Source organism: Sus scrofa, chromosome 2, assembly GCF_000003025.6.
Source record: "Sus scrofa isolate TJ Tabasco breed Duroc chromosome 2, Sscrofa11.1, whole genome shotgun sequence".
NCBI lineage: Eukaryota > Metazoa > Chordata > Mammalia > Artiodactyla > Suidae > Sus > Sus scrofa.
This window is the reverse complement of record NC_010444.4, coordinates 71,192,086-71,218,783: the sequence shown is the minus strand read 5'-3', so window position 1 is coordinate 71,218,783 and position 26,698 is coordinate 71,192,086. Positions and strand designations below refer to the sequence as shown.

The 26,698-nt window shown below is 48.9% G+C and overlaps 2 protein-coding genes across 2 annotated transcripts in view; one reads left to right on the top strand and one right to left on the bottom strand.

Annotated features, from left to right (window-relative positions):
- Positions 1 to 11,643, bottom strand: part of ELAVL1 (ELAV like RNA binding protein 1) — a 38,723-nt gene extending 27,080 nt beyond the window's left edge. The window contains 1 exon segment of the mRNA NM_001195334.1: positions 11,517 to 11,643. The gene's annotated coding sequence lies outside the window, so the exon portion shown is untranslated.
- The window catches only part of CCL25 (C-C motif chemokine ligand 25), a 31,885-nt gene continuing 17,020 nt past the window's right edge, over positions 11,834 to 26,698 (top strand). The window contains exons 1-2 of the mRNA XM_005661258.3: positions 11,834 to 12,000; positions 12,589 to 12,725. The gene's annotated coding sequence lies outside the window, so the exon portion shown is untranslated. The remainder of the gene's footprint in view (positions 12,001 to 12,588; positions 12,726 to 26,698) is intronic.

The window sequence follows — 26,698 nt, the reverse complement described above, 5'->3', positions numbered from 1 at the left end:
AAAAATTTTGATATGAATGGCTACCCTCTGACTTGGAGCTGTAGGAAACTGTTCTACAGAAATAATCACACATATGAAGGGTGATATATTGGAGGAACACACAAGCCCATTGCTGGATTTTACTTTTGTAAAATGCTGGACATAATAGGGATGGTTAAATAAATACAATTATTTAATGGGGATGGTTAAATAAATACAATTTTTAGTAGAAAGCTTGGCCCTTATGGGTTTAATCATGAAAAACTCCACAAATCAGTTAAACAGCCTATGGCCATGAGACTTTAAGATAGATCATTAGCTCAAAAACAAACAAACAAAATTATTTGCTGAAGCCTGAACCAAAGTACAAGGGTTAACTCTGAAAAATCTAAATGCACACTGAAGTTTGCTCAAAATGTGATTCAGACATTTTTCTTCCTTTTTTTTCCTTTATCCCTTTCTCCCTTCACTTTTGTTCCAAGTTAGGCATTTATTCCCCTCACCCTGCTTTCATGAATGATAAACTGGGCAGTAATTACCCATTCTCATTATCCAGTGTGGGGTGTCTTCAATGTTAGGTAAAAAGTTAGCTTTCTAAAACAGTGGTTGGCAAATCATGGCCTGAGGACCAAGTGTGTTCAGCCCACTACTTGTTTTTATAAATAAAGTTTTACTGGCACACAGTTAGTCTCACTTGCGTATGTTTTGTCTACGGCTGCTTTTGCACTCCAGTGACAGAGTCGAGTAGCTGTGACAGAGACCATATGGTTCACAAAGCTGAAAATATTTACCATCTGGCTTTCTACAGGAAAAGTGTGCCGACCTCTGTTCTAAAATGTAAAAATAGAAAAATTTCTTGGAGAAAATCTTTGTGACACTGGGTGAGGCAAAGATTTCTTAGATACCATACCAGAAGCCAAATCCATTTAAAAGAAACTGATACACTGGATATCACTGAAATTTAAAACTTGTTCTTGCAAAAGATACTGCTAGGAAAATTACAATCCAAGACTGGAAGAAAATATTTGCAAATCATACATCTGAAAAAAGGACTTGTATCCAGAATATTTTTTTAAAACTCTTGAAACTTAACAATAAGGAAATCAACAACTCAATTTTATTTTATTTTATTTTTTTTGTCTTTTTGCTATTTCTTTGGTCCGCTCCCGCGGCATTTGGAGGTTCCCAGGCTAGGGGTCTAATCGGAGCTGTAGCCACTGGCCTACGCCAGAGCCACAGCAACTCGGGATCTGAGCCACGTCTGCAACCTACACCACAGCTCACGGCAACGCCGGATCTTTAACCCACTGAGCAAGGGCAGGGACCAAACCTGCAACCTCATGGTTCCTAGTCGGATTTGTTAACCACTGCGCCACGAGGGGAACTCCAACAACCCAATTTTAAAAATGACAAAAGATGTGAACTGACACAGAAAAGATATGTGAGTGGCAAATAAAGACATGAAAAGATGTTTACCTCTAACAGGTATTAGAGAAATGCAAATTAAAATCACAACAAAGTACCACTACCCATTTAGGAGGTCTAAAGCAAAATAAAACAAAAGCAAGCAAACAATGACAACAAAACAGACAATATCAAATTCTGGTGAGGATATGGAGAAACTAGAACTTTCATGGTGGTAGAAATGTAAAAATGTTACAGCCATTTAAGATTGGCAGTTTCTTATAATTAAATACACACTTACCATAAGACCCAGCAACCCTATTCCTAGTCCTCACACACAAGAAATAAAGACTTTTATTCATATATAAAAACCTATGCATTATTGCTTATAGCAGCTTTATTCATGATTGCCAAAAACTAGAACAATCCTAATGTCCCTCAAGCCTTCAGTGGATGAACCATATTGTACATGGTACAACAGAGTATTACTCAGCAATAAAAAAGTACTACTATTCACAATCTGCGTCAGTCTCAAACACATTGCTGACTCTAAGAATATATACTGCGTGATTCCATTCTAGAAAAGGCAAAACTGGAGTTCCTGTTGTGGCTCAGCAGGTTAAGAATCTGACTAGAATCCATGAGGACACGGGTTTGATCCCTGGCCCCGCTCAGTGGGTTAAGGATCCGGCATTTCCACCAGCTGTGGTGTAGGTCACAGATGCAGCTCAGATCTGGTGCTGCTGTGGCTGTGGCCGGCAGCTGCAGCTCTGATCTGACCCCTAGCCTGGGAACTTCCACATGCCAAAGTTGTGGCCCTAAAAAGTAAAAAAAAAAAAGAAAAAAGAAAAAAGAAAAAAAGGCAAAAACCACAGGGATAGATCAGTGGTTACCAGGTGCAGGGAGCAAGGAAGGGGTTGACTATAACACAGTGGGAACATGAGCAAATATTTCTGTTTCTCAGGTGGTAAGATTTTCCAACAGCTTGATCATGGTGGTGGTCACATGATTTTATTCATTTGTCAAAACTGAATTAAAAAATAAATTTCAGGAGTTCCCGTCGTGGTGCAGTGGTTAATGAATCCGACTAGGAACCATGAGGTTGTGGGTTCGGACCCTGCCCTTGCTCAGTGGGTTAATGATCCGGCGTTGCCGTGAACTGTGGTGTAGGTTGCAGACGTGGCTCGGATCCCGCGTTGCTGTGGCTCTGGTGTAGGCTAGTGGCTACAGCTCCGATTAGACCCCTAGCCTGGGAACCTCCATATGCCACGGGAGCGGCCCAAAGAAATAGCAAAAAAAAGACCAAATAAATAAACAAATAAATGAAAAAAATAAATTTCAGGGAGTTCCTGTTGTGGTGCAGTGGAAATGAACCTGACTGGTATCCATGAGGACACGGATTCAATCCCTGGCCTTGCTCAGTTGGTCAAGGATCCAGTGCTGCTCTGAGCTGTGGTGTAGGTCACAGATATGGCTCAGATCCTGAGCTGCTGTGGCTATGGTGTAGGCTGGCAGCTGCAGTTCGGATTGGATCACTAGCCTGGGAACTTCCATATACCACACCTGCAGCCCTAAAGAGCAATAAATAAATAAATAAATAGTAGGAGTTCTCACTGTAGATTAATGGGTTAAGAACCTGACATAAGGGTTCCCGTCGCGGTGCAGTGGAAACGAATCCGACCAGGAACCATGAGGTTGCGGGTTCAGTCCCTGACCTTGCTCAGGGGGTTAAGGATCCTGCATTGCCATAAGCTATGGTTTAGGTCGAAGACGCCGCTCAGATCTGGCATTGCTGTGGCTCTGGTGTAGGCCAGCAGCTACAGCTCTGATTTGACCTCTAGCTTGGGAACCTCCATACGCTGCAGGTGTGGCCCTAAAAAAACAAAAGACAAAAGACAAAAAAAAAAAAAAAAAAGAACCTGACATAGTGTCCGTGAGGATGCGGGTTTGATACTTGGCCTCAAACCAGGGTTAAGGATTCAGCATTGCTGTGGCTGTGGTGTAGGCTGGCAGCTGCAGGTGCGATTTGACCCCTGGCCCAGGAACTTCCATATGCTGCAGATGTGGCCATAAAAAGAAAAAAAAAATTTTTTTAAGATTTAAAAAATGGAACTTCTGCACGACAGCCCTGTTCCTCCACATGCTGACTCCACCTAACACATCCATTCAAGGCTGAGCAGCCTGTTCTCGGTCAACTGGCAACAACGAAGAACCCAAACCCCAAGAGCAGAGTTTCTAGGCATGTAGGGGCCACCTTGCCATCCAGATCCCTTCCTCTGACTTTTCCAAATCTGCATATCTCATCCAGGGTCAAACCAGCTCTGTCCCCACAAGCACCAACCACAGCCGGGCCTTGGTATCTGCCTGACAATCAATGACTCTCAGGTCGTGGCCATCTCTGGCTGTCTCTCAGCTCATCTCTCCATGCAGCAGCCCCGTGGACTCGTCCAGGTCACTATGCCCAGCCCCAACAAGCCAGCTCCTCCCCTCCAGCTCTCCAGGTCAGTGGGGTCACCACCCACTGAGGCTCAAGGGCAGTCATTACACTGTTAATAAGTAACAGGGCCAGGCCTCAAGTTGTCACTACAGAGCAGCCTTCCAAGGAAGAAAGGCCAGGTCCTTCATGATAGCCCTACTCATCCCCTTTCTCCCCTCACTCGAGTTTCCCCAGTGTGCCACAGACCTTCATATTTCTGGGCCTTTGTTTCAGCTGCTGCCTTGGCAGGGACGGCCCACTCCCTCCATCACCTCCTCACTTTTCTTTAAAGAGACTCACAGGATCCTGGGTCACTCCAGTTCTCAATGCCCACACACCACTGCTGTGAACATCTATTGAAGCAAGAATCACTCTAACTGGTAATCATCTGCCAAGACTACATCATTGTCGCCAAGGGTCCCCAAGCAAATACAGGGTACTTGGCAAAGTAAAGGTGTGTCACACAGGCACACAAAGGAGAAAGGGACAGACCCAGACAAAGGGTCTCAAATTCTTCTGAGAATCACGTGTATTTGGTGCAGTCTTTTTTTTTTGTGTGTGTGTCTTTTTGTCTTTTTAGGGCTGCACCCATGGCATATGGAGGTTCCCAAGCTAGGGGTCCAATTGGAGCTCTAGCTGCCAGCCTACACCACAGCTCACAGCAACGCAGTGTCCTTAACCCACTGAGTGAGGCCAGGGATTGAACCCGCATCCTCATGGATGCTAGTTGGGTTCGCTAACCAGTGAGCCATGACGGGAACTCCTTGGTGCACTCTTTTAAAGAAGGGTGCTTGGGGAATTCCCGTCATGGCTCAGTGGTTAATGAATCCGACTAGGAACCATGAGGTTGTGGGTTCGATCCCTGGCCTCGCTCAGTGGGTTAAAGATCCGGCGTTGCCATGAGCTGTGGTGTAGGTTGCAGATGCGGCTCAGATCCTGCGTTGCTGTGGCTGTGGTGTAGGCCGGTGGCTACAGCTCCGATTAGACCCCTAGCCTGGGAACCTCCATGTGCCGCGGGAAGCAGCCCAAGAAATGGCAAAAAGACAAAAAATAAAATAAAATAAAAAGAAATTGTACCTACAGTCTATTAACACATTTAGTATCTTAATTTTTTAGGATCATCCAGTCCCACCCCAATGCACAGAATCAAGGGAAACTTAGTTTAGCAAAGCAGTTCCCGTAGATTTGTAAATGTTTCTAGTAACGGAAATATCACAGAGAAGTCCTTTTGGATGACCTCAGAAGGCTTTTAGCCCCATCATACTATTTTTTGTGTGTGTGTGTCTTTTTAGGGCCACACCTGTGGCATATGGAAGTCCCCAGGTGAGGGGTCAAATTGGAACTGCAGCCGCCAGCCTGTATCACAGCCACAGCAATGCAGGATCCGAGCCGTATCTGCGACCTCCACCACAGCTCACGGCAATGCTGGATCCTTAACCCACTGAGAAAGGTCAGGGATCAAACACATTTCCTCATGGATACCAGTCAGGTTCTTCTTACTGCTAAGCCATGACAGGAACTCTCCCACTGCACAATTTTAAACAATCCTTGTAGTCTGTGTGGCTTCAGTGATGTCCATGTCGGCAGTATACCTACTATGTATATAAGGGTGTGTATGTGTGTGTGTATAAATGACACAAAACATACGTAGGTGGTATATATGCAAAGCAACAAGACTGGTTTCCATCAGGCACCCCTGAGAATCTGTCTCATTTTATAGTCACAGTGGAGGCTTTCTAAACAACTTGGGCCAGAACAAAACTAGAACAGTCAAATATATCCTCAGGCTCAACCCTGACACTTCACACATCATATAACAGGGCTTGGACTAAATTATTTCTAAGGTCATTTCCAGATGTAAAGTCCCCAGTTCTCCAAGGTGAAAGTCTTAGGAAAGTAGGGTCACCCAGGGAATACTCTGGTACCAGAAAAAAGCTGAAGGTACCATCTGACCCAATTATAATGGCTATGCAAGGTGAGGGCTCACTCAGGTGGACATGGTCCCTGTTTCCTTACTCTCCCTTCCCACAGCCCAGCGAGGGGAAAGCTGCCCAGCTGGGGCAGCTCAGCTAGGTCATAGTAATTCCATGTCTGCCAGGCTGAGCAGCCCAGGTGAGAGGCACAGCAGGTGAGGGGCAGGTGCAGCCCGGTGTCTGGATGCATCAAAGTCCCCATGGGCCCCAGTTGGGACTTGATCAGACCACAGCCCTGCTAAGAGTTCTGGCTTCTTTCTGGCTGGTCAAGGTCCCTCCATGTCCTGGAAGGAAAAACCCACAGGCTTTGACAGACATACCTTTTTTTTTTTTTTTGAGCCACACCCAAAGCATATGGAAGTTCCCAGGCTACGGGTAGAATTGGAGCTGTAGCTGCCAGCTGCAAAGTAGGTGGTCACCCCCTAGCTTGCAGATGAGGAGCCTGAAGCTCCGGGACGGGAAATAACATACCAACAGTGGTTTGGCTAATTAGCAGCGGGGTTAGTGCTAGAGCTTAGGTCTGTCAGAGCCTTGTCTGCAACCTACACCAGAGCTCACAGCAATGCTAGATCCTTAACCCACTGAGCGAGGCCAGGGATCAAACCTACATCCTCACGGATACTAGCTGGGTTGTTTTTTTTTTTGTTTTTTTTTGTTTTTTTTGTTTTTGGTCTTTTTGCTATTTCTTGGGCTGCTCCCATGGCATACGGAGGTTCCCAGGCTAGGGGTTGAATAGGAGCTGTAGCCGCCGGCCTATGCCAGAGCCACAGCAACATGTGATCCGCACCACATCTGCAACCTACACCACAGCTCATGGCAACGCCGGATCCTTAACCCACTGAGCAAGGCCAGGGATCGAACCTGCAACCTCATGGTTCCTAGTCGGATTCGTTAACCACTGCGCCACAATGGGAAATCCTAGCTGGGTTTGTTATCACTAACCTACAACGGTTACTCCTTGTCCCCGTACTCTTTATTAACAAAATCAAAGTGAGCGCCTTTCTCCCTGACCTCCTGCTGAAAGCATCCCCATCTCCTCTCCTCCCATCCTCGCCACCCTCTTCAGACCTGCTCCTCTTCCCAAGTTACCTCAGTTGGTGGCACACACACACCTGTACCCAGGCCACCTCTCTCCATCCTCCAAAGCCAAGTGAGCACCAAGTTCTACCAGTTTTACATCTGAGATGTCTTACTCTGCCCTCATCTCTCTGCCATCATCCTTGTTCAGGTTCCTGTCACCTCTTGCCTATAGTGACTCCTGGCTGGTCTCCTGGCCAAACGATTATTTCAAACTGAGCTCTCCAAACCCGGTTTAGTCTTTTCCCTCCATATTGCTCCTGTTCTGTTTGTCTCCCTGTTCCTGGTGACATCGGTCTTGCCATTGGGCTGTTCTTTTGTTCCCTCTCCTGTGAATCTTTCCTCTGGCATGAATGTCTCTGCCTTTTCTTTTTCTTTTTTTTAAGGGCTGCACTTGCAGCATATGGAAGTTCCTGGGCGAGGGGTCCAATCAGAGCTGTAACTGCCAGCCCATGCCACAGCCACAGCCACACGGGATCTGAGCCACATCTGCAACCTACACCTCAGCTCACAGCAACGCCAGATCCTTAACCCACAGAGCGAGGCCAGGGATCGAACTCGAATCCTCACGGATACTAGTCAGATTCGTTACAGATAAGCCACAATGGGAACTCCATAAACGTCTCTTTGAAGTGACAGCTGGATCCAGTCACTTCTGAGCTCCTTTCTAACCTTCCTTCCTCTAGCACACACAGAGTGCAACCACGAGCCAGGCAGGAGCAAGGCAGGAGGCATACAAGATAAAGAAGCAGTCCCAGTTCCAACCTTCAAGTTCAGGCCATTACCGGGCCACTTCAGTACTGCAAAAACCTCTTGATTGGTCTGTCCATCCTTACCTCTCACTCAGAAAAGCAATCTTCCAAGCTCACCTCTTGACTCTGCCCAGAAACGGTCTACCACCTGCCCCTGGCATAATATTCTGAATTGACTTCTTGAGCCTCTGCCTGCCCAAGCCAGTCCCCTCAGGCATCTGGACCTCTTTGTGCCCGACTCCTTACTTACTCAGGCTACTGGCTGCACCTGGAAACTGCTGCCCACGCCTCTCTGATCACAATCACCAGTTTGGACACCAGCTCTTTCATCAAAGACAAAACCCAAGCAACAATCATTTCTTTCAACGCACTCAATGCTGTTGCTACCCGAGGCTTCATCCTTTTATTACTTGATCTCTCAAATCTATCTAAGTCTTTTCTCCCCGATTTAGGTTGTAAATTCCTTGAGGAGGTGATTTCTTCTCTTTCTCCCTGTTCCCTGCCACAATGAACAAGCAGTGAGGTTTCATATGTTCAGTCTATAAAAGCGTGCTCACTGACGTGGCCAATGCACACGAGGCTCTGGGTCAAGTGACAGTGGCCAGCAAGCGTATGATCAAGCCCCATCAACATGTATGGACGCTACCTTCTGCCACCTTCCCACTTCCTGTCTATCCATGTACATGCCTCCTACTCCAATGATGTCTGTGTCCACATTCCAAACCACTCCTCCTGCCTTCTCTGTTTCTCTTAGTAACCGTTATCTACCTTCCAGGCACTCAAACAGGGACTCAGAATCAACCACTGCTGTTTTATCTTGCTCACTTTCCAAAGCTAAACACCCACTGGGTCCTGGGTCCTTAATTGTCTTTACCACCACTATAGCCCTGGGTCATGTTTGTCATTTTTCAGATTTACAGGAAAGTCACCACCTCCTAAATGGTTTGCTGGCCTTCAGCAATAGCCCCCTACAGCCCTTCCTCTGTGTGCAGATCTGCCTCCTCCACTTTGTGAACTGAAACTGCTAGCCCTGGCCTGGCCTACAGGACACGCCCATGCCCTCAGCACACCAGCTGTGTGAGTCCTCTTGCCACCACTCACTTCACCGTCTTACCTCTGAAATACCACACAATTCCCTGCACAAACCAAGATGTTCCTGCCTCCATGCCTTTGCCTGTACCGTTCCTGCATCCTGCCAAGTCCTTCCCCACAGTCTTGGCCTGGCTGACTCCTCCCCACCCCTCAAGCTTCACCTCCTCCGGGAAGATTCTGTGATCTCCCTTATGGGGGAACAGTTTCCTTCTCTGTTTCGGGTGGGGAAAAATCAGTCAGCACAGAGCCATTATCACACTCAACAGAGTGAGCTAAAACAATCTATGCAACACCTCGAAATCACCAATGCGCCCCCCCCCCCCCAGAGCCTAGCATGGTGCCTAGGACATAGCATCAGGGCAGAGAAAGTTGGTTAAAGGAGGGAAGCAAAACTAACCTCCCTTCCGTGGTCTGGTTTCCTCTGGTCTTCCCCGACCGAGAGTTCTCCGATCAGCCTCGCTGCATCACTACTGCCACCTTGGGGCGAAAGGAGGCAACTGCACTTCTCTCACCAGCATTTGATTCCATTGAATGAGATGGGGACACAAACGAGGGAAGAAATATTTGCAGTGTGGCCAGAGGAAGTGTGGCAGTCGGAGGAGGCTTCAAATGGTGAGTGAGCTCTGACCTGAGCCACACAGCATGAGAAAGAGATCTCGAGGTGGAGGACAATGGCATTCCAAGCAGTGGGGGCAACAGGTAGAGAAGGGTTGGCGCTTAGGGCTGATGTGCAGGTAAAATCAAAACAGAAGGGAGGATTAGAGTGCAAAAGACCTGGGATCTCAAACTTGAGGTAGCTTTTAAGCCACATAAATAGGTTAAAAAATTATTTTTCCCCACCCGAAGACTCTTAATTGGGAGTAACATAATCAGACCTGCATTAAAAAAAAAAAAAAAAAAAAAGACAACTCTTGCTGGAGTGTGGAAAGATGATAGAGGTGGGAACAGGAGTGAAAGAGGCAAAAGCAAGCATCAAGAAGATGGCATTTTTATAATTCTCCTCTTGTTTTGCACTTTGCTGTCCCATGACCTCAGACTCAACACATCCAAACTGAAATTCTGCCTCCAAATCAGTGCTTCAACATAAACATTTTTTCCACATTTTGAGATGTTCATATAGCTTTGCTTCTTGATGGACCTTGAATTTTGTAACAGATCCCAGCACAGAATCCTGTACACAGAAGATGCTCAATGATAATTCAATGCAATGTCAACTGAGGTCCCCTGGACCCTGCGATTATAACGGCAGTAAAATCCAGTGCCTAAGAGTAAAGACTCCGAATCAGAGGGCCTGAGCTCAACTCCTGCCATCATCACACTTCACTGTGTGAGACTGGTCACATTAAGTGACCCATGCAAGCCTGTTTCTTTGTCCCCAAATAGAAATTACAACGGCACCTACCTCAAGGCTAAAGACAAACAAAAGTCTGTGAGTGTAAAACACCTAGTAAATGCTCACTAAACACTGTCAACTGTTTATAATGTTATATATTCAATGCCTACCAGGCACAGGTCACACACAATGCTGGGGTTTCCCACATCCTTAATATCTGTACAGCAATATTCTCATCCGTCCTGTTTCATAGATAAGAAAACGAAGGCTCCCACAGCTGAATCTGTTCAACGTTTTGGGAGCCTTCCGTTCCAAGGCATCAGAGATGGGGCTAAGGGAACTTTTAGGGTAATATCATTTAGTCCAGTGGTGGTTCTCACATGTGTAAGCGCGCGCGCGCGCGTGTGTGTGTGTGTGTGTGTGTGTGTGAGATACTTTCAGCAACATCTGAAGATATTTTTGATCTTCACAACTAGGGGACATGGATGCTGCTGGCGTCTCGTGGGTAGAGGCCAGGGATGCTACTCAGCATCCTACCATACACAGAACAGCCCTCCCCCACAAACCAAAAATGATCAGATCCCAAATGTCAGTAGCGCCAAGGTTGAAAACCCTTGAATCCTCCTCCCCATCGTCCCACTTCTGGACATTGGTTCTCAGGATTCCACAGGAATACTTTCAGTAAAGGGGAGGGGGCTCTGTTCCTCCAGGGGCAGGGCCTGCAGAAGTTCTTCCCCACATGCCCTACAAACAGTAGGTATTAGAACCCATTTTAATAAGCCTAGCAGCGGAGGACGCCGGAAAAGGAAGAACATCCATCCTCCATTGTTCAACTGCGTGCAGTTTATGTTTTACACACACACACAATTTTACAAACCCAAACGTCCCACGCCTCAAAAACAGCTTTGTTAGAGATGGCGTCCATAAATATATATTTTTCTTCGACCCTCATACATAGTGAAGGGTTTGCACACTTCTAAAAGGACCTCAGATCGGCCGCGGTCCTCTGACAACGACCACAAAAGAATGTATAGGATTTCCCCGGGGAGCGTGCCCGTGGGCCGTGACCTCTGCGCGCTGAAGGCGCTCACCCGACTCCCTCGTCTCTGGCTTCGCTCTCCCGCCCCCGGATAGCCGGCTTGCAAGACTACCCCGGCCCGGCCGTGGAGCCCGGCCGCCAGGCGCGTGCCCACGCCGCGTCCCCCTCTTTCGGCCCTCGCGGCGGCCAAGGAATCCGGCCCGGGGCCTGTCGCCGGCGCCCACAGCGGCCGGCCCTCGCCAGCTCGCCGAGGCCCGTGCGCGTCCCCTCCCAGCCCCGCGCGGCCTGGGCCTCGGCCGGTGCAGGCCCGCGAGCGCCCGCGGCCCGGCCAGGCGAGCTCAGGCCTGCCGCGGCCTACCCCGTCGAGCGCCGCCGAAGGCCCCCGCCTCACCTGGACGCGGGCGGGATGGCCCGGGGCTGCTCCGGGTCGGGCGGGCGGCGGCGGCGCGGCGCTAACGGCTCCGCTCGGCCTCGGTAGCGGTGGCGGCAGCGGCGGCGACGGCGACGGCGGCGGCGGCTCCTCCTCAGCGCGCACGACCCGCTCCGGCCCGCGGCCCGGACACGCCCCCCCGACGCGCGCACCCATTGGCCAGCGTCCGCCACTGCGCGCTTCTCGTTGGCCGGCGTTGCTGTCGCGGCGCCCCGGGGCGCGCGGCGGAGGCGGGACTTCCGGCTGGCGCCGCCTGAGAAGGGCTCGGCGGCAGGCAGAGACGCGGGTGGCCGGCGATGGCCGCGGAGGGGGCCAGTTGGGGCTTGGCCCACGGCGGCCGACGGAAGGCGGTGACCGAAGAGCCGCGCCCTTTATCGGGGGCATTTTGTGTGTCTCGAGCCTATGTGTCCCACCGCCGCCGCGGCCACCGTTACCACCCTACAAGGTAGGAGCGGTCAGTGCACCAGGACTGTAAAGGCAGGACTCGGGTTCGAATCCTGGCCCCAGCGTTTCCGCACTACGTACCCTTGGGCAGGGGCTGACGTCACCTCGGCGGGCCTCAGTTTCCTTATCTGGTGTAATGAGTAGGCGGGGCATGGGATGCCGTCAGCGTTCCATCAGTGTTGCTTATCAGAGCTAGCAGTTTACCCCGATGCTCAGCCTAACACCCATTCATTAAAATTTAATTGAGTGCCTACTACGTGCCAGTCAATGTGTGCACAGTGAACTAGCCAAAATACCTGCCTCTATTTGGTTGACATTCTAGGCTGGCTCTGTCCAAGAGCGGTATAAGCGTACCACAAATGTTAGCCACATGAGTAATTTAACGTTTCTTATAGCCATGCTAGAGGGGGAAAAATAAAAAGAAACAGGAGATGTTAATTTTAATGATGTGTTTTATTGAACCCAATTTATGTCCAAAAAGCTGTTTCAACATGTAACCAATATAAAAAGTTCTGAGATCTTTTTATGTTTTTTTTTTTTTTTCCTTCTTTACGTGCTTTTGAAATCTGGTGTTTTTTTACACTCACAGCGCTTCTGAAGTTGGACTGGCTACGTTTCAAGGGCTCAACAGCGCAGTTGCCAGTGACTACTGTATGAGACCGTGCAGTGCTAGATGAGGAGGCAGAAAAGAAATCAAGTGGATTCCACACACAGTGGTGAAAAGTGGTAAGAGGAAAAGTAAATTGGACAGAGGGCATAGGTGAGGAATGTGGGGATTTCAGTTTGAAAGAGGACTGTTAGGAAGATTGAGACAATAGGATCTGCAGAAGGACCAGAAAGAGTCAAGAACACTGAAAAAATAATCATAGTGTAGTATAGTGTCATGTTTATCCAACAGAACTTTCTCCCATCATGGGCATGCCTTTTAATCAGCAGTGTCTCATTTAATAATCACCAGCTCCATGTGGCTTTTGGGCAGTTGACATGTGGCTGGTGGCACATGGTACTGAAGAACTGAGGGGTGTTGTTGTTGTTGTTTGCTTTTTAGGACCGCACCCATGGCATATGGAAGTTCCCAGGCTAGGGGCCAAATTGGAGCTACAGCTGCCAGCCTGCACCACAGCCACAGCAACTTGGGATTCAAGCTGTGTCTTCGACCCACACCACAGCTCACGGCAATGCCAGATTTCCGACCCACTGAGCGAGGTCAGGGATGAAACCCACATCCTCATGGATACTAGTCAGATTTGTTCCCACTGTGCTGGAGCGAGAATTCCCAGGTTTTTAATGTACTTAATTTTTACTTTTTTTTTATGTCCCCATCTGTGGCATATGGAAGTTCCCAAGCTAAGGGTTGAATCAGAACTACAGCTGCCAGCCTACGCCACAGCCACAGCAATGCCCAATCCGCGCCACATCTGCAACCTGTGCCGCAGCTCTCAAGGCCAGGGATTGAACTGATATCCTCACAGAGACAACGTCAGGTTCTTTACTCCTGAGCCACAATGGGAACTTCAATTTTTATTTAATTTAAATTTGGTAAAAAAAAAAAAAATAAGAAAAAAAAATTGGTCACCTAAAGCCTGTGGCTCCCATAGTGGATGGCATAGATTTAATAGAATGGTGACAATTGCAATACCCTGAATAGAGCTTATACTGTGTGCAAAACGCTCTATGTGAGCTCTGTGGAGTCCTCACAATAGCTCTGTGAGAAGGGAGCTATAATCATTGTCACCATGATGAATAATGAAGTCTTTTCATTCGTTTATCTATGCTTCACTATTGCTATCATTAATCTGCTATTTTTTAGAAGAGTTTTAGATTTACAGAAATCTTGCACAGAAAATACAGAGTTACCATCTTCCCCACACCCAGCTTCCCTATTTGTAACATCTTTCATCAGTGTGATATATTTGGTATACATAATAAGCCCATATCGATACATTATTGTTCACTAGGGTTTCTGTTTTATTTTTTGTTTGTTTGTTTGCTTTGTTTTGTTTCTTTTGGGGGCCACACCCTCGGCATATGAAGTTCCCAGGCTAGGGGCCGAATCCGAGCTGCAGCTGCCAGCCTATGCCACAGCCACAGCAACACCGGCTCCCAACCATGTCTTTGACCTACACCGCAGTTCATAGCAACGCCAGGTTCTTAACCCGCTGAGTGAGGCTGGGTATGGAACCTGGATCCTCATGGATACTAGTCTGGTTCTTGACCCACTGAGCCACAATGGGAACTCCACAGTTCCAGTTCTGGTTTTCCTTTTTCCTAATGTCTTTCTTTTCTTCCAGTATTTCATCCAAGATACCACATTACATTTATTCGTCCCCTCTCTCTCTAAAGAGAGATATAATTGACCCGTAGCACTGTATTAGTTTTAGGTGTACAACCTAAAGATTTGATACATGTGTATATTGCCAAGTGATCACCACAGTAAGTTTGGTGAATGATTAACATCCATCACTGCACGTAGTTAATTTTCTTTCCCCTTGGCTGAGAACTAGTAAGATCAGTTTTCTTAGTTATCTTGTCTCTTTAGACTCCTCTTGACTTTGGCAGGTTCTCAGCCTTTCCTTGTTTTTATTTATTTTTTGCTTTTCAGGCCCGAGCCTGTGGCATATGGAGATTCCTAGGCTAGGGGTCAAATGGGAGCTATAGCTGCCAGCCTACGCCACAGCCACCGCAATGCCTGATCCCAGCTGCGTCTTCGACCTACACCACAGCTCAAGGCAACACTGGATTCCTGACCCACTGAGCGAGGCCAGGGATCAAACCTGCATCCTCCTGGATAGTAGTCAGATTCGTTTCCACTGCACCGCAACAGGAACTCTCAGACTTTCCTTGTTTTCAATGATCCTGATGATTTTGAGGAGAGCTGGTGAGGTATTGGTAGGATGTCCCCCTATTGGAATTTGTCTGGTATTTTTCTCGTGATAATACTGGGGTGATGGGTTTAAGGGAGGCAGACCAAAGAGATGAAGGGCCAGTCTCCTCACATTGTATCAAGGACGTACTATCAACTCTTTTCTGCCTGTTGATATTGGCCTTCATCTCCTGGCTGAGTTAGTATTTGCCAGGTTTCTCCACTATCAAGTTACTTTCTCCCTCCTTTGCTTGGAAAGGAAGTCACTGTGTGCAGCCCACAGGGAGCAGGGAGAGTATGTTCCTCTCGAGGAGGGATAGCTACATAAATTTATTTGGAATTCTTGTACATGAAAGACTTCTCTCTTCTCCCTCCCATTTATTAGTTTAATCCAATCATCTAATTATATCGTATGGCCTCCTGGATATTTACTTATACTGTGGATTATAATCCAGTACTACTTTGTTTATTTTGTTGCTCAAATTACTCCAGCCCTTTCAGTTGGCTCCTTTGGCCTTTGACACAATCCCGTCGATGTGTTTGATTCTGGTTTGGGTTTTTTAATTCATGTTATTGAAGTGTAGTTGATTTACAATGTTGTGTTGATTTCTGCTGTACAGCAAAGTGACTCAGTTTTAACTATATTCTTTTTCGTATTCTTTTCTATAATGGTTTATCACAGCGTGTTGAATATAGTTCTCTGTGCTCTACAGCAGGACCTTGTTGTTTATGTTTTTGGGGTTTGTTTTCTTTGAAGAACATCCTTACTTTCTGGCACTATGAGATGTATATGTCCTGCCCCAGTCCTAGGATCAGCCATCTCTCCAAGCCTGGTGGAGAGATACATTAGTGAAAGGTATTAGAAACCAGGATCTGGGCACTAGGAGTGCTTGTTGCTATCAGGGTGTTGTTTCTTTTAGATCATCAATACTTTGTAATCTCCCATAATGTATCTGGTATAGGCACTTAACCTTGGGGATACAGCAACAACCAGATATGGCATCTGCCCTCATAGAACTCAGAGTCAACTTGTGAGGACAGGCATATGAGGGACACTCTGACACTGAAGAGCTGTGCAACCTTGGACAAATTAGTTAATCTTTCTGAACTTTAGCCTCCCCTAAAGTCTGAAATGGGAGTAATTATAGCACTTTATGAGGGTACTATGAAAATGAAATGAAGTCACCCACTTTTAGAATCTCTGAAACAGAGCCTAGCATAAAGTGCTTCTTAAGTCAGTGTCTGTCTCTCTCTCTCTCCCTCTCTCTCTCACCACACCTGCATCATGTGGAAGTTCCCAGGCTAGGGATTAAACCCATGCCGCAGTTGTGACCTGTGCCACAGCTGTGACAACGCCAGATCCTTAACCTGCTACTCCACAAAGGAATTTCTGCTTTTTAAGTCTTAATTATAAGAAGTTACACAAATAATTACAGTCTTTAGAGGTTTGGAGTGCCAGCAAAGTGTGTAACAGGAAGACCTGACTTCATTTTGGGGCAGCCAGGGCAGGCTTTCCCAGTCAGTAGTGTTGCAGCTGAGGCAGGAAGGGTGAGTCACCAGGCAAAGGGAAGCAGAATGTTTCAGGCAGCAAGAACAGCAAGTGCAAAGGCCCTGAGGTAGACAGGAGCCTGATACACTTAGGAACCAAGAGCAGGCCAGCTGGCAGCTCATGGGATTGAAAGAAATAAGACGCACAGGGCTTAGTTGACCATGGTGAGTTGAGACTGTCTAAGAGCAAGGGAGGTGACTTGCCCAAGTGCACATGTCTAGTAAGGACAGGGTCCAGGTCTGCTTAATCTCAGAGATATTTTTTATTTTTAAAATTATAGTTGATTTACAATGTTCTGTACAGCAAAGTGACCCAGTTATGCATACATAGACATTCTTTGTTTCATGTTATCCTCCATCATGTTCCATCACAAGTGCTATATCCCTTCTGAATACAATAGTTTGCATCTACTAACCCCAAAGTCCAGTCCATCCCACTCCCTCCCCCAGCTATTAGTGATATCGTGGTATTTGTCTTTCTCTTTCTGACTTCACTTAGGATGAGAATCTCTAGGTCCATCCATGTTGTAGCAAATGGCATTATTTTGTTCTTATTCATGGCTGAGTAAGTATTCCATTGTGTATGTGTACCACATTGTTTTAATCCATTCATCTGTTGATGGACATTTAGGTTGTTTCCATGTCTTGGCTATTGTGAACAGTGCTGCAATGAACATAGAGATGCATGTATCTTTTTTAGTGAAAATTTTGTCTGAATATATGCCCAGGAGTGGGATTGCTGGACCATGTGATGGTTGTTCTATATTTAGTTTTCTGAGGTACCCCCATGTTGTTTTCTTTCTTTCTTTCTTTCTTTTTTTTTCAATTTTACTTTTTAGGACCATACCCATGGCATGTGGAAGTTCCCAGGCCAGGGATCGAATCAGATCTGCAGCTGCTGGCCCATGCCACAGCCACAGCGACTTGGGATCTGAGCTGTGTCTACGACCTACACCACAGCTCATGGCAAGGCCAGATACTTAACCCACTGAGTGAAGCCAGGGATTGAACCCCACTCATGGTTACTAGTCGAGTTTGTTACCACTGAGGCACAATGGGAACTCACTATACTGTTTTCCATACTGGTTGTACCTCGTCTCAGAGATCTTTATTTCCTTAGTCTGAGTTTGAGATAGGAGTTTTGCTTTTAGGAATTTGGAGGGTTTTTTGTTTATTTTTTCAGTAAGAAGCATAGTTTGGGTTCTTAGGGGTCAGAATCCAAGTGCGCGCCAGCCACCGAAGTTCTAGATGGTTCTGGTTATCCCTCTAAGCACAGGCTCTGAGGGTCTGTGAGGTCAAGAAACCCAACGATGACGCAGCTTGAAGATATCACTGCTGTGAGGGAGAGGAGGACACACAGACACAGGAACCTACCAGGGTGACAAGGGCTAGGCCATCAGGGAAGACCCCAGCCAAAGAGAATTTTAAATGAGACACTTAACACTGATTCTTTGCAGAGTTCCCACTGTGGCACAGTGGGATAGGCGGCATCTTTGGAACACTGGGACGTAGGTTTAATCCCTGACCTGGCACAGTGGGTTAAGGATCTGGTGTTGATGCAGCTGTGGCTTGGGTCGCAACTGTGGATCCTATCTGATCCTTGGCCCAGGAACTCCATGTGCTGTGGGGCAGCCAAAAAAGAAACAAGACCAAAAGCATTGATTCTTTGCTTCTTTATTTGAAGGAAGGGACCCAGAGGCAAGGGTGGTGTCAAGGAGGCTGTCAAGACAACCAGGGGGAGAGCTGTCAAAGCAGACGAGGGGCAGAGTATGGGGAGGAGCATTCCAGATGTTTTAGAGGTGGGATCTCTGGGACTTGGAGACAGCCAGGTGTGGAGAATGCGGTGGCCTGAGTTGCTAGACACTCAGCAATGTGGATTGGGAAGCAGCCGTCCTGAGGACCAAAGCCGGGCAGCCTGGACAAGCCCAAAGAACCTTCTGGTACTTGAGCTCTTTGGGGCCCCGACTACAGTCTGATTCCACCTCAAGTGCTGAGTAGGTGGGTTGTATAGAAAACCAGGAAGCCACATTGACTTTTCTGTGGGCAGTTGAGTTTAGGTTCAGGTTGGCCACCCTTTGAAGCTCACAGCCCTGATCACCCCCTTGCTAGAGAAGTAAGCCATGGGTACCTGCTGCTTCCAGGCCTGGGTCACCCATGCTTCCTGCTTGTATACATTTCCGCCCCTGAGAGCCTGGCCCTGGGGCGGGCACAGGGCATTCATCCAGGAGTTGCCGCGCTGATAACCTCCCCAAGCTTCAGGTTGCTTATTTGTAACAGACAGGTGGCACTGCCACCTCAGGAACACGAGTAGCACAGACCCTGAGCAGAGTAGCTGTTGCCCAGGGTGACCTTCGAGCATAGAGAATTCTGTGCTTAGTGCCTTGGAGTAATAAAAGCCCAAGTGCTGATCTGAGAAGCGTGTTTCCCAAATGCCATGGTGTGAGATCACCTGAGTCACTGACCTGCGTGCGCTTGGCGAGTTTTGGTTTCCAGAATGAGCTTTTTGGAGTTCCCTGGCAGCTCAGTGGGTTAAGGACCTAGCACTGTCACCACTGTGGCACAGGTTCAGTCCCCAGCTTGGGAACTTCCACATGCCTCACGCACAGCCCAGAAAACCCCTCCAAAAATGGAATGACCTTTCTGGATCTGACCCATGTCCCTTCCACTCGGATGTCTTTCCAGGCAATGGCATTTTATCACCTTTTTTGTCAAAGATCAGCACAGGCCCCATAGCTTTGATTCTGAGGGTCAGTGTTGTTGACAGTGATCACTTTCACTTCCACTATCACCTTTCTCATTCCTGCCAGTGATGAGGTAGAAGCCACTGTGTCACTTTTTATTTTTTTCATTTTTAAGATTTCTAGGTTTTCGGAGTTCCCGTCATGGCGCAGTGGTTAACGAATCTGACTAGGAACCATGAGGTTGCGGGTTCGATCCCTGGCCTTGTTCAGTGGGTTAAGGATCTGACGTTGCCGTGAGCTGTGGTGTAGGTCGCAGCTCAGATCCCGAGTTGCTGTGGCTCTGGTGTAGGCTGGTGGCTACAGCTCTGATTAGGCCCCTAGCCTGGGAACCTCCATGTACTGCAGGAGCGGCCCAAGAAATGGCAAAAAGACAAAAAAGAATAAGATTTCTATGTTTTTAAAATCCAACTTTTCTTTTTTTCATGCCATACAGGTTCTCCTTGTTTTGTCTCTAAATATTTTGGAGTTCCCATCGTGGTGCAGTGGTTACCGAATCCGACTAGGAACCATGAGGTTGCGGGTTCGATCCCTGGCCTTGCTCAGTGGGTTAAGGATCCAGCATTGCCGTGAGCTGTGGTGTAGGTCGCAGACACAGCTCGGATCCTGCGTTGCTGTGGCTCTGGCGTAGGCCAGTGACTACAGCTCCGAATCGACCCCTAGCCTGTGAACCTCCATGTACTGCAGGAGCGGCCCTAGAAATGGCAAAAAGACAAAAAAAGGAAAAATAAAAATAAAATAAAATAAATATTTTACATGTATCTGTGGGGATTTTTGTAATGCTTCTTTAAATAAAAACTTAAACAGAAATTCAGCAGTTGCTAGTATATTCACAAAGCTGTGCAAACCTCACTGCTATCTCATTCCAGCACATTTTCATCACTCCCAAAAGGAACCCCATGCTCATTAGCAGTCCCTCCCCAGCCCCTGGCAACCACTAACCTACTTTTTTTTTTTTTTGCTTTTTAGGGCCACACCCGCAGCATGTGGAGGTTCCCAGGCTAGGGGTCTGATCACAGCTACAGCTGCCAGCCTACGCCAGAGCCACAGCAACACCGGATCCGAGCCACGTCTGCAACCTTCACCACAGCTCTCAGCAACACCAGATCTTTAACCCACCGAGCGAGGCCAGGGATCAAACCTGCAACCTCATTCATTCCTAGTTGGATTAATTTCTGCTGTGCGGTGACGGAAACCCCTAACCTACTTCCTGACTCCATGGATTTGCTTATTCTGATCACTTCTTATAAACGGAATCATACGACATGTGGCCTCTTGTGCCTGGCTTCGTACTCTGAGCATCCGGTTTTCCAAGTTCATCTGTGTTGTAGTGTACCTCATTCTTTTTTTACGCTGAATAATATTCCACCATACTGTTGGACTACATTTTGTCAGTTCATTCATCTGTCAATGGATGCTTTGGGCTGTTTCCACCTTTTGGCTTCATGGACAAGTGTTTGTGTGAACATAGGTTTCATTTCTCTTGGATAGATACCAGGATAGATACTGTGTGGCTGGGTCACATAGTAACCCTTTCTGAAGCACCCCCAGGCCATTTCCCTCAATCTGTTCTTTGTGAATGAGAAGGAGGCTTTGTGCCTCTCAGTCATTGGCAGATGCTCAATTTGCTGTGACCATTCTTCAGCCCTGCTCCTTATCCAGTATCCCATGGGAAGTGGGCCAGGGGCCTGTAGATTTGCCAGGGGCTGCCCACAGGGTGCCTCCCACCTGCCCGGATGTGCCAGGGCAAGAGCACCAAGGGTCGGTGCCCCACCCTGGCAACTCCCACATTCCATGTAGCACAAAACCCTCGCGCTGCTCAGCTCGCCAGACGAAAGGTCCAAAAGCCCAGCCGGTGGCCTCTCTTGGAACGCTTCACATGTGCTAACCTCTGCTCTCAAGCAGTTAAGAGTGAATCGTGCCAGAAAACCCAGCCAGGTGTGTTATCAGCTATTAAAAGCTCACGCAAATTGATAAGGGCCAAAGGAGCAAAGATCAGAAACAGTTCACTGAGAGAGAGTCAAACCTCAGACGGGCTGGTCAAGGCAAAGATCATTCTAATACCCAAGACTCTCCTGAGACCACTGGCTTTCCTTGGGGTGGCAGCCACGTTAATCCAAAAGGCCCTTTGGAAGATACTGAACATCTTAAAAGGGTCATAGTCTGTCTGCAAGAGGATGTTTCTTACACTCTTTAATAAGCACAAAGTTGGCAATGATCTAAACACTCAGTGATGAAGCTGGCATGGAGAACTGTGCATCCTCTGGAAATGTCAGGCAGGAGGCCTGCGACCACATGGAATAAGAGTGCCTCCCAGGAGGTTACCACTGTGGTGCAACCAGATTTGGTATCTTGGGAGAGCTGGGATGCAGTTTTGATCCCTGGCCTGGCACAGTGAGTTAGGAATTCAGCATTGCCGGAGTTCCCGTCTTGGCTCAGTGGTTAACAAATCTGACTAGGAACCATGAGGTTGCGGGTTCAATCCCTGGCCTTGCTCAGTGGGTTAAGGATCCGGCATTGCAGTGAACTGTGGTGTAGGTTGTAGATGTGGCTCGGATCCCACACTGCTGTGGCTCTGGCATAAGCCAGTGGCTACAGCTCCGATTCGACCCCTAGCCTGAGAACCTCCATATGTTGCAGGAGCGGCCCTAGAAAAGGCAAAAGACAAAAAAAAAAAAAAAAAAGAATTCAGCATTGCCGCAGCTGTGGCTTAGGTCGCAATTGCGGCTTGGGTCTGATACCTGACCCGGGAACCCCATATGCTGAGGGGCAACCAAAAAAGAAAAAAAAAAAAAAGTGCCTCCCGGGGAGTTCCCTGGTTGCTCAGTGGGTTAAGGATCCAGCATTGTCACTGTAGTGGCTCAGGTCACTGCTCTGGCGCAGGTTCGATCCCCACCCTAGGAACTTCCACATGCTGTGGGTGTGGCCAAAAAATAAGTGCTTCCCAGGTCCTGGGCCAAGTACTGTGCACGCAGTTTAATCATCACTGTAATCCTCACCGTGAATTGAGTCCCGTTAGATGGGCAAGAGGAAGGATGAGCAGGATGCAGGTGAAAGGTGGGTGGAAGTTGAGAGTGGAGGAGCCAGGAAGATCATTCCCAAGGACCACTCTGGGGAAGGAGAACCCAGCTGGGGTGAGGGGGTCATGGGTTCAGGGTGGCATCTGTGGGGTGTTATTTCCACTCCCCCACCCAACCAGGGTCCAGCAGCATAAGATGCTTGAGCATGGAGGGAAGCAGGCATCCTCAGTAGTGCCATTAAAGTGATGGCTGCAGGTTCATACAGGAGGCAGAGAAAAGGCCCATCTCTATCTTTGTCTCCCTACCCCCACCCCATCCCTAGGCACCTGATGGGCTGACGTCTTAGGTGCATCCTGGGCATATGACTTCACTAGAGCTGCCAAAACCAAGCACAGACCTGGGGCTTAAGCAGCAGAAGTTTATTTCCTCACAGTTCTGGAGGCGAGAAGTCTAAGGTCAAGGTTGGTTTCATTCAGAGGCCTCTCTCCTTGGCTTGCAGGATGGCCATCTTCTCCCCCTGTCCTCACGTGGTCTTCCCTCTGTGCATGTGTCTGTGTCCTAATGTCCCCATTTTACAAGGACACCAATCATATTGGGCTAGGTCACCCTAATGACCTCATTTTAACTCAGTCATCTCTTGAAAGGGCCTAAATCCAAAGACAGCATGTTCTGAAATGCTGGAGGTTAAGGCTTCAATGTAGGAATTTGGGGCAGGAGGACAAAGCCCAGCCTGTAACATGGGGGGGAGCATGGGATTCTGCCCCAGCCCACCAGCTGTGGGGAGGGGAGCTCAGGTGGCCCCGTCACACACAGGCACTGCCCAGTCTGCCACAGTTCAATGGCATTTTAGGGTTTGGGTACTCCACTCTCTGGTGGATCGAGCAGACCTGGGGATCCAGGGGGAGGATGGGGAGTCATACATCTGTGGCTCAGACTCAGCCAGGGGCCAGGGAAATTCACAGAACCTGGCTAAAGCAGTGACAGCCACAGCAAGGGCAGGATCCTGTGTTGGGAGGGCTGGGCCATCTCCCCCGACAGGCACCCCCTCGTAGCTCCAGGAGCAGGGGTTTTCCTGGGCTCACCCCCAGGGAAGTCCCACTGAACACATGCTCGCCTCCCCCTCCTCTCCGAGCTAAGCCAATGCACCGAGCTAAGCCAATGCACTGGTGCACTGGGGTTTTCTCTACCCAGATCCCTACCGCCCTCCTCCCCACCCCCACCCCCCTTTCCCTTCCTCTGGAAATGCAGCTGCTCTGCTCCCAGCCCACCTGGGAAGATGGGGTGCTGGCAAAGGGTCTGGCTCTCAGTTAAGCACTCAGCCAGTATGAGCCCTACCCTCTCCCGTGGCTGGGAGCTCCTTGGGGGAATGACTGGCTGTGTCATACCCAGCACCCAGCACAGGGCCTGGCAGCTAGCGGACATCAAAGTTCTGCTGACCTCCTGAACCAGCAGCCAACTCTTCTCTTAAGGGCCAGTAGCAGTAAGACACCAACCCAGGTTCTCCATGTTCCAGCAGAGCCCGCCCCCATCCCTGAAGTCCCTTTCTCAGTGGGTGAGACAGGCACCCACTCCTGCCCTGGCCCAAGGAGGATCCATGGGACTCCAGATGCCTGCAGCTGTGGGATGTCCCTGCTGATGCGAGCACTGTAGGGTGGTGACAACAAGGAGCTGGAGGGGGCACCCCAGCCCCAACTCACCCCTCCTCCTGTCATGAGCCCTGTCACCCACTGTCCAGTGCCCCATGGATGAACTAGGTTGTTCTCCATCCAGTGACCCACAGAGGCGGAACCAGTGGTCTTCGCACACGCCTCACTCCCCTTCCCAGTGCCGCAGGGCCCCAGGGGCTAGAGCGGGTCAGGCCTGGGATGGGGGCTGGGGGAGAGAAGCCAGGCTCCTCAGATTCATCTCCCTCCCAGGGCCTCACATTCCAGAGGTAGGAGGGTTCAACCACACAAACACTTCTGTTCCGGGGCAGGCCAAGGGTCAGGAGAAACTAGAAACAGCTTTTCTCCAGGAAGGTGGGGCAGGGGTAGACAGGCCAAAGGTCACTGAGCAGAAACCCTTCTTGGGGGGAGGGGAAGAAGCCCCCCGCCCCAGGGTCTGGAAAGACAGGGCCAGAAATTGGCTTCTATAAGCAGAGCTTCTCACAGACATCAGGGCACTGGGGCCGGAGGAGTCTTTCTGGTGGAAATAGAACTGCATTGCAGGATGTGAAGCAGCATCTCTGGCTTCCATTTACCCTCCCCACCCCCCCATCCCAGCTGTGACAACCAAATATCTCTCTGAACTTGGCCAATTGTCCCTGGGGGCAAAATCGCCCAGGTCAGCACCACCACTTTGCAGACGGGAACCTGAAAAGAGTGCCCCCTGTGCACTGGGCTCCTGTGCTGATGTTAACAGCTTCAGGTCATATCTGAAGCCAGGTATTCAGGCAACCTGCTCTTTTCTGTGCCCCGTTACCTCTGCCTGGAATTCTCTTTCCCCCTTTCTACCGAAATTACACTTCCAGAACAGCATGGACATGTCACCTCTCCCCAGGGGTGTTCCCTGGGCCTCCCCCTTAGGAGTTTGACCCCCATAGGGGCAGCAGTAGGCAAAATAATGCCTGTGATTATTGGCATTAGACGTCTGCACCCTGATGCCCAGCACCTGGGAATATGGGACCTCACACAGGAAAAGGGACTTTGCAAGTGGTGGTGACTGCTCCGTCTGGAGATGGGAGATGATCTTGGATTATCCAGGGGGTCCAACATCAGTCAACCGCAGTGGTTTTCTTTGTTTGTTTTGTTTGCTTGTTTGTTTTTGTCTTTTTTTTTTTTTTCCATTTCTTGGGCCGCTCCCACGGCACATGGAGGTTCCCAGGCTAGGGGTCCAATTGGAGCCATAGCCGCCGGCCTACGCCACAGCCACAGCAATTGGGGATCCGAGCCGCATCTGTGACCTACACCACAGCTCACGGCAATGCCAGATCTTTAACCCACTGAGCAAGGCCAGGGATTGAACCCGCAACCTCATGGTTCCTAGTTGGATTCATTAACCACTGAGCCACGACGGGAACTCCCACAGTGGTCCATATGACAGGGAGGCAGGAGGGTCTGGGTCAGAGAAGGAGATGTGACGGCGGAAGCAGAGGTCAGAGAGAGGTTAGAAGATGCTGGCTTTGAAGACGGAGAAAAGGGCCATGAGCCAAGGAATGCAGGTGGCTCCTAGAAAGCTGGAAAAGGCAAGAAAACCAACTTTCCCCACCCCCACCCCAAAGAGCCTCTGGAAGAAACCAGCCCTGCGGACACCTTGATTTGTGGACTTCCGAGCTCCAGGACTATAGGAGAACACATCTGTGGTGTTTTAAGCCTCTAAGTTTGTGGTGACTTGTTACAGCAGCCACAGGGAACTCATATAGGCCTTTACTCTGAAGCCCTGAGTCAAGAAGAGCCTGGGTGGGTGGGTGGATGACCATATGCCTCTCTTGACACAAGCTACGTGCTCGCAGGCTGTGATCTGTCTCCCACTGTGTACATCTCTCACTCGATGGGGAGGACCCAGTGTAGGAAGGTTTGGGAATCAGGGCTTGGGTGGACCAGACCTTCTCAGGCTTAGAACACCAAGATGGAGAAACAGATAAAATGACCACTTTTTCTCTCCAAATTTAAAAAAAAAAAAAAAAAGCTACACCTATAAAGGCCAAAAAACCCTAATCTGGGAGTTCCCGTCATGGTTCAGCAGTTAACGAACCTGACAAGTAACCACAAGGATGTGGGTTTGATCCCTGGCCTTGCTTAGTGGGTTAAGGATCCAGTGTTGCTGTGAGCTGTGGTGTAGGTTGCAGACACGGCTCGGATCCTGTGTTGCTGTGGCTATGGTGTAAGCCTGCGGCTGTTAGCTCCGATTCAGCCCCTAGCCTGGGAACCTACATGTGCCTCTGGTGCGGCTCTAAACACACACACACACACACACACACACACAACCTCCATGTGCCTCTGGTGCGGCTCTAAACACACACACACACACACACACACACCCTAATAGCTGACTTTGAAAGCCTTCCCATGTTCTTTAACATGTCCCAGGTCAATTCTTTCCTTCTTCTCCCTAGGAGAAGACGCTTCTGAGGTTTTGGGGTTTTTTTTTTTTTTTTCTGTCTTTTTCAGCCACACCCACAGAATATACAGGCCAGGAATCAAACCTGAGCTGCGATTACAGCAACACTGGATCCTTAACCCACTGCACCCGGCTGGGGATTGAACCTTTGCCTCAGCAGTGACCCGAGCTGCTGCAGAGACAACACCCAATCCTTAACCTGCTGCACCACAGCAGGAACTCCAAGATGTCTCTGATTTGTATAGCCAACGTCAAAGGGCAAATGAGCTTTAAGTTGCAGAAATTCACGGCCACCAGACATGTAGTCTATAAGGCATCTGCAACCCTTTCCTCAGCAGCTGAAGTACCAACACAGGGTTGGTGCAGCCTCAGCCCTTCCAAAAAGGGACCAAGGGCAGAACCTGGGGAAAATGCTCTTGTCACAGAGATGAC